Consider the following 7,789-nt stretch of genomic DNA (forward strand, 5'->3'; position numbering starts at 1 on the left):
GGGCGTGTAAAGTATTGGCTTAACTATTCCTAGAGTATTCTTGCATGCCATTTTTTGTTCAAGCAATATTGCAATATTTATTTTAAAAGATGTGAAAATATAATAATGGGATTACTATAATTATTCTACTAGTCAAGTGGGTGTATAAAGTATTTGTCTTAGTGTTTGGCTTATTTGTTTGTCAAGTATTTGCTTAAAATAAATAATGCTTGTATAAAGCATTATGCATTTTATAACATATGAAAAAACCATAGGACTATGATATTCAAAATTTTCAACTTTCATTTAGTCTAGCTCTAAAATCGATCTTTACTAGAGCCCAAGATTTGAATAAGATGTTATATTCTACTTTTCTTGCACACATCTTCACTTAGTCTACCTTGGGCGTGGGTAGTGGATGTCTTGAGTTCAAGTCCCACCTTTGCATAAAGTTTTGAAGCTACTTCTTTGATGTTAGCTTAGTTGGGATATTCCACCTTATTATGGTAACCTAAGAAATCAAATGAATTTCTCTATTGAAAAATAAAGGTTTTTTCAATTACCTTTCTCCTTAGGTTAAGATATATGCATGAAATAATTTATTAAGAGTAAGGTCTCTAGAATATGTAGTTGGAAGTATAGAGGAGCAAACTAATGAGGAAATAGGGCCCTCAATTAAAAAGGATCCAAAAAGGTATTAAAAGGGAGGAGGGGAGGGGTGGGAATACCACATCCTCCAAATTTCACATGAGTAAGGGAATCTTAATTCTCTCTTATATTTATATTTCTTCCACATTGCTTTGCCATTAAAGTTCACAATAATGTAAATATTCTTATCTACATTCTCCTTTGTCACCATCTCTAGACAACCCTCCATAGAACAAGAAGCACTTAGAGAACAACATAGACCAACATGATTCTCTTTGGAGTGCACTTCTAAGGAGCTACTAAGAAACCCTATAAATAATGTGCATTCAAGCCGTTACATTAAAAAACCCCCTTACTTGCACTTTTTCCATGAATAAATGACCACTTTTTCTATATGAACTCACGTGCTTTTTTTGAGAATCAATTAAAATACCCCCAAATCTAAATGTATATCCCTATATTCACCTTGAAATTTTGATTTAAAAAACCCCTTCTTTTGAACTCACTAGCTAAACCCCAAAGTTTTATGGGCAATCTTTTTTAAAGCAAAGACAACCCTTGTATAGGGGAATGGGCCGGGGAAGGCCTTTCCCGAAAGGAAAGTGCCCAGACAATGGCAAGTGGTTGGCGACTGCGAGCCATTTGCCAGGCACTTTTTGATGTGAAAATGGTTGACCACGGGCCATTCCCCGACGTGGAGGGCCATGGGGAGGTGACTTGGAGTAGCTCTAGTTAGGTATTCTGGTTGTGGAAAGTACCTAGTCAATGAATTTGGTTGCCACAAACGAGCCGGGTGACAGAATCGGGTTGCCACAAATGGGCGGGACTTCTAACAATGCTTCAATTCGATGGCTCACATTAAATCAATCTGAGGAGACCGAGGCCCAATACTAATAGATTATTGTGACTAAGAGTAAGACAGCCAAATGTAAGTGCGTGAGATGGAAATCATCTCCTAATTACGATATTAAAAGCGTGAATTATTCTATTTAATCAACTTATACTGCAAGAAGAAGTTCTGCCTCAACAGTTTGTTTTACCTTTGGAGGATCGCCCGAAAGTTGCCCATGATGCATATCTGCCTCACGTCGCTCTGCCTTGCCTGGATCTCGCTGCCCTTGCTCGCTGCCACTCCCAGGACGAGAGGCCCGTCGTTGTCAAATGGCTGCGCACCGTTTGTAGCGAATGGGGCTTCTTTCATGTTACTAACCATGGCTTGCCCTCTGAACTCATCAAGAAATGGACGCATTTGCCCGCACCTTCTTCCATTTCCCGTCCTCCAGAAAGGAGTCCGTTACCAAGTACGAGGGCCGATTCAACGGCGACCTGGCTAAAAATTGGGTGGAGGCTGTCAACTTAGGGGTGACGCAGGAGGTATTCAAGGACGAGTTCATCGATATAGCTTGGCCGGACGGAAACAAAGAATTCTGGTAAGTCTTTCTAGAGCTTATAGTATGTCGTGTAAAGTAAGATTACTTCTTCTTTCGATCAGGTTCTTTACCGGAGCCTTGGATACATCGTTGTGATGGATTTTTCACCGACTTGACGTGCTTAAGTGCGTAAAGTGATCCCGAGGTGAAGATTATCGTCAGCCATGAGACTTGTGTGAGAGAGATAGGATCTTGAGTAATGTATGTATGTAGATGCGGTTTGCAGCGATTGCTTTCAGTTGTATGTTGACATGGTTCACGATCTCGCGGATACCATCTTAAAAATCATGACAGAGGGATTGGATCTTGAACCTACTACGTTCACACGGCATTTCGAGAAAGACTCAGCTTTTGGGTCGGGATTCCGCATCAATTATTATCCACCGTGTCCTCAACCTTCAATGGCCATGGGTCTCGCCGGATACACCGATCCCTACGCCCTTACTCTGCTCTACCAAGATGAAGTCGGAGGCCTACAGGTTCGGCAAGAGCAAGGGGATTGGATGGCTGTGAAACCAGAGCCTGGCGCGCTTGTTGTGAATGTGGGCGACGTCCTCCAGGTTGCGGATCATGTCCAATATGTTCCAGCAATTCTTTTGCAGCCCATAATTTGTGCGTCGGCCATTACACTTTCCTGTACATTGAGCTGAAAATTGTTTCCTTTTCACAAATGCAGGCATGGACGAACGGCATGTACCGGTCCGCAGAGCATCGCGCCGTGCTGAATTCGAATAAGGAGCGTCTTTCTTTCGCATTCTTCTATGGACCCAAGGCTGAGACGATCGTGGCTGCTCCCGAGCAGCTGGTGGACAAGGATCACCCCCCAAAGTTCAAGCCAATCCACTGGCAGGACTATAGGAAGAACACGATCAGTATCAAGAGCTATCAAGTCTGCTCAGATGGCCCTTGAAATCCTTGTCTTGTTTCCCAATCTCTTCTATATTGATCAAGCCTTAGTTCCCTTAAGTAATCTCATACTGTCCTCTACTCATCACGAGTTTTGGTGCATGGAGTGCTTAATTAAGCTATGTTTGTCTATGACTTGATTTAGTTATTTATACTTTAATTAAACTATGTTTTTCTATGGCTTAATGTACTCATGCAATAATTAACCTATGTCTCTTCATGGCTTAATTTATTTTATATCCATAGACGATGTCCAAAGAGGGCTTCCTCCAACGTTCAAGAACCCAAAACCAAGTTTTGAATAGAAAACCTTCCTTTCCTCAAGAGTGAGCCCTACCACTAGGCTTAGTTAAGTATTATTATATCCCTCTTTCCTTATAGTAGTATTATAAATCCTCCCTCACCCCCCTGCCCCTTTGGGATGTCCTTTCCTCTTTAATGCCTTTCATAAGTGCCCCCCCAATCTCAAAGGTCCCTCCCTCTTTAATGCCCCCCCCTTCTTATATATTAAGGACAATGGGAGGCCATACTGTGCCACATGTCATCAGGTGGAGAGAGCTCGAGTGCACCATGTGTCGCATGAACAAGAGGAGAGGTTGGAGGAGGGAAGCTGGGGGGTGGGACGGAAACGCGCCAATTTGAAGTGAATCCTCCCGTGCTCCCAATTTAAACTAATTCCTCTAAATCCTCCCGCGCTTTGACATTCCACGCTCAGGCCAGGTACATTATCACCCTTCCTTCCTTCCTCCTTCATTGCACTTATCTCTTCCATTGCCCCTCAATCTCCTTCTTTACCTCGTAGAAGTCTTCCATTAACCAGATCTTTCGAAAAGAGCTTCGTCCACGAGCTCAACCTTGATTTATAGCGTCTTCAGTCTCCACCTTTAAGCAATAGAAATCGCTTGCTCATGTGCAAAGAAATCTCCCTAGATGTCTACGACAACATCGCCTCCTGCATGGTGGGCGTTTTAGTGATGTAGCTTGAGTTCTTCTCTAGAGGCAACTAGCCTATGGTCGAAGCCAAGAATTGGAACCTTGAAGGTGTCCACATATTGCCTCTCTTCTACGAGCTATCACGAGATACATTCATGGATCGTTCCATCCTTAAGACATTGAAAATGATGAATACGGTAAGGTTGGGTGATTAAGGAGGGAGGGCTTTGTTAGCTGGTTGCTCTAGACATTGTAGCGAAGTAGCTCGGTGTGTACGCACTTTCAAAATGCCATGGTTGAAGTTACCTGCAAACTCTGGGTCTCTCACCCACCTTTGAGTCGCATTCTCATGCACCTATGAGTCACCCATGCTAATTAGCTCCCTCTGCTCATGCATACTACAGCTCTGCCATCCTGATACCATTGACTCAGCCCCTCCCAAATATGCAAACGTTTCGGCTGCCACTCATTGAGTCAAATCATGATGGGTCATTTCACCCCCGAGTAACACCACTGCTAGAACTACATACTGCCTTTTATGGATGTTGCCTTTTTTGCATTCAAAGCCTTGCTTTTCATGTCCTTGAAGCTTCCAAAGGATACTCTCTCATGCCTTCAACATTTGTGCTTTTCTCAGTATTTTTTCGGCAGGCATTGTTAGAAGATAATCTGAATTATACTAACCCAATTGTTACGACACTTAATAAACATGTGATGAGGTGCGCATGTATGGTTTCATCACATACCGGCTTACTAGAATAACTAACAATCATAATCATATAGTAATATCCTTCGATGGATAATTCAGTTCAATTTCCTTTCGCTCTCTCTCACGGTCTTCTTCTTGCATGCATGCAATCTCCATCTTTTCTCTGCTCTTCTTTGCTTTGGTCATGTTCCAACATGGTATCAGTTGGTCACATTGCATGACACCTGCAATGAGCCTTATTGAATCCTTCCACTTAACGCTCCCCATCTCATGCCTGCAGACGATCTCGATCCCCGCCTAGCCAACTCTTGGGTTGATCTCTACTGTTTTCTTCCCTACTGGGAGCCCATTTGGGAAGAAACAGTCTCCCTTCTCCTTCACTACATTGTTGCATTTCTTTTCCAGTGCTCTAAATAAATTTTGCACTGATCATGGCATCCACATCTAAGACCACCAAACATGTGTACGACATTGATAAATTGACGAATTCCAACTACCATTTGTGGTCCATAAAGATGAAGGCTTTGCGTCAATGTTTCGATTTGTGGGATGTGGTGATTGGCTCATAAGGTTTGGGTGCTTGTGAAAGCAAAAGGTCACTCTGACATCAACCTCCACTGCAGGGATTCACAACTTCAATTAGTTCATTCGCTTGACACCACAAAGGAGGTCTGGGAGAAGCTTAAGGCTTTTGACGACCATGTGGTTATCTCCACTCAAGTTGCCCACTGCAAGCTCATGTTCTTACAACTTGAAGAATCTGACTTAGTACATGACTTCTTGGATCGTTGGCAAGGTCTCCTTGACGAAACGGTGGAAGTTGGACTCAAAATTCCAGCCCTATAGTAAGTGACCATGCTCCTTGCAGCCCTCCCATCCTCGTGGAGGCCCTTTGTCACCGCTCAAAGCTCTCTGGCGCAACTGACTCTTTCCACTTTGCTTGGTAAAATCCTACAAGAAGATACCATGTGCAAGCAGGACTCAACCATAAATCAATCTCATCTCTCTGCCATGTACATCAATCAAGTCAAGCCGAACAGGTTCAATCGTAAGCCACGCCGCTTCAATAACCACTCAGGTTATGGTAATTCCTTAGGAAAACTTCCCCCTCTGCTACCCACACCACCCTCGGAATCCTCACAGTCTAACTGGTGCAAAGGTCCTGGTCGACCTAATCCCTCCAATCGTAGGGCTTGGCAACCCAAGTCTCCAACACAGCAATCAAATGTTGCCCTCGGGGGGGTCACTCATCATATGTAACCCTATCACGTGAGTTCAACAGAAGGATATTTTTTATTTCTAAAATTTATAGAAATAAATATACATAAGGGACTATTTAAAATAGTTTTGGGAAAATTTTACAGATTTGTATAGAAAAGGGGTACATTTTATTAATGAAAAATTTACAGATAAGGGATTTTAGAAATAGGCCTTGAACGCACGTGATATAGAGGGTTTATACATAGTGACCCCCCCGAGATGTTGCCTCAACAACCCCACCAACTTCCCTCTTCTGTGCCTCGATAGGTCCAAGTACAAGAATGCAAGATGATCATATTGTTTGGTACATCGACACCAGGGCGACAAGACATATGACTGTTGTTGGCTCTTTCCCAGGGCTTCCGTAGGAAGAGTAGGGTTTAACCAGTATGCAGGGTCCGAGGCTTTTTGTTACCTACAGATATATCGGGGTTGTCATTTGTAGTATACGTGTAGCTTAAGACCTCGAGTCATATTCCGGTGAGAGACGTAGGCTTAAGTGTGGTAAGCAAATATAGTGCATGCATGTGTAAAGGGAACGTGTATCATCATGGTTGAGGTAATGAAGGCTTTTGCCTTCATTGGGGGTTGTAGGGTTTAGGAGGAGTTTAAGGGTTAGGAGGTTCCAAGGTTTAGAAGGAGGTTCCAAGATTTAGAAGGAGGTTCCAAGTTTAGAAGGCGGTTCCAAGGTTTAGAAGGAGCTTCCAGGTTTAGAAGGAGGTTCCAAGGTTTAGAGAGAGGTTCCAGAGTTTAGGAGGAGGTTCGAGGGTTAGAAGGAGGATCCAAGGTTCAGGGTAGAGTACATGGTGGAGAACTCGTCTCCCTCGTAGATTATGGAGGTTAAGGGTTGAGAAACTAAGGGTTTAGGGGGAGCATAGGACTGGGACAGGAAGAAGGTGTAAGAGCATGGGAAAAAGAAGAGAGAGAGGAGGAGGAGGAGGGAGAAGGAGGAGCAGGAGGAGGAGAAGGGAGGAGGAGGAGGAGGAGGAGGAGGAAGGAGGAGAAGGGAGGAGGAGAAGGGAGGAGGAGGAGGGAGAAGGAGAGGGAGAGGGTGGGTTGCAAGGTTGGAGGAGAAGGGAGGAGGAGTTGCAAGGTTAGGACATGCTTTTGGACGTGGAGTGCAAGGAAGCATGGACACTTGAGACAATTGCTTGGAATACCAAAGTAGAACTCAACACAATGCCCCAAAGAGTGTGGGCTTCATTCCATTATGGGGTATTTATACAAGTTGGAGATTTTCTCTCTCTCCATGTAGGAATTATAAGACATTCTCTCTCTACATGTAGAACTTGCATATAGAAGTTGCATGTAGAACTCGCATGTAGAACATGCATGTAGGAATCGATTCACATGTAGAACTTACATATAGGATTTGCATGTAGGACTTGCATGTAGAACTTGCATGTAGGAGTTGCATGTAGAACTCGCATGTAGAACATGCATGCAGGAATCACATGTAGGAGTTGCATGTAGGAGTTGCATGTAGGAGTTGCATGTAGAACTTGCATGTAGGAGTGGCAAGTAGAAGTTGCAAGTAGAACTCGCATGTAGGAGTTGCAGCATGTAGAACTCGCATGTCGGAGTTGCATGTAAGTAGAACTTGTAGAACATGCAAGTTGGATTTCTAAGAAGGATTATTTCTAGCCTTATGCAAGTACAAGCAGAGCTTTGCCGCTACTCTACACACACATTCTGTTCTACCTAAGTCCATGTTAGCACAGAGACAACAACTGCTCAAGCCAAATGGTTGGATGATTTCAAGACATTCCCAGTTCTAGTCTAAGTATATTCGGGAGCCTATTGAAGCTATTGGCTCTGGCTCTGCACAAGAAAAACTCTCAATTGGCCCGGTGCTCATTCTTGAAGATGTACTCCTGGTTCTCAAGTTACGTAAGAGCCTCATCTCTGTATCAACCCTTACACT

The 7,789-nt window shown here is 43.5% G+C and overlaps 1 pseudogene across 1 annotated transcript; it reads left to right on the top strand.

The window, feature by feature from the left end:
* Window positions 1-1,240: 1,240 nt before the first annotated feature.
* LOC147881412 (fe(II)/2-oxoglutarate-dependent dioxygenase 1-like) lies at window positions 1,241-2,967 on the top strand (annotated as a pseudogene). Its single transcript, XR_015544009.1, has 4 exons — window positions 1,241-1,339; window positions 1,658-2,057; window positions 2,284-2,617; window positions 2,734-2,967. The product of XR_015544009.1 is annotated as a fe(II)/2-oxoglutarate-dependent dioxygenase 1-like (transcript).
* Window positions 2,968-7,789: the final 4,822 nt, after the last annotated feature.

This window comes from Dipteris shenzhenensis, chromosome 31, assembly GCF_047967505.1.
Source record: "Dipteris shenzhenensis isolate YYH24624 ecotype China chromosome 31, Dip_SZ_1.0, whole genome shotgun sequence".
NCBI classification, from domain to species: Eukaryota; Viridiplantae; Streptophyta; class Polypodiopsida; order Gleicheniales; family Dipteridaceae; genus Dipteris; species Dipteris shenzhenensis.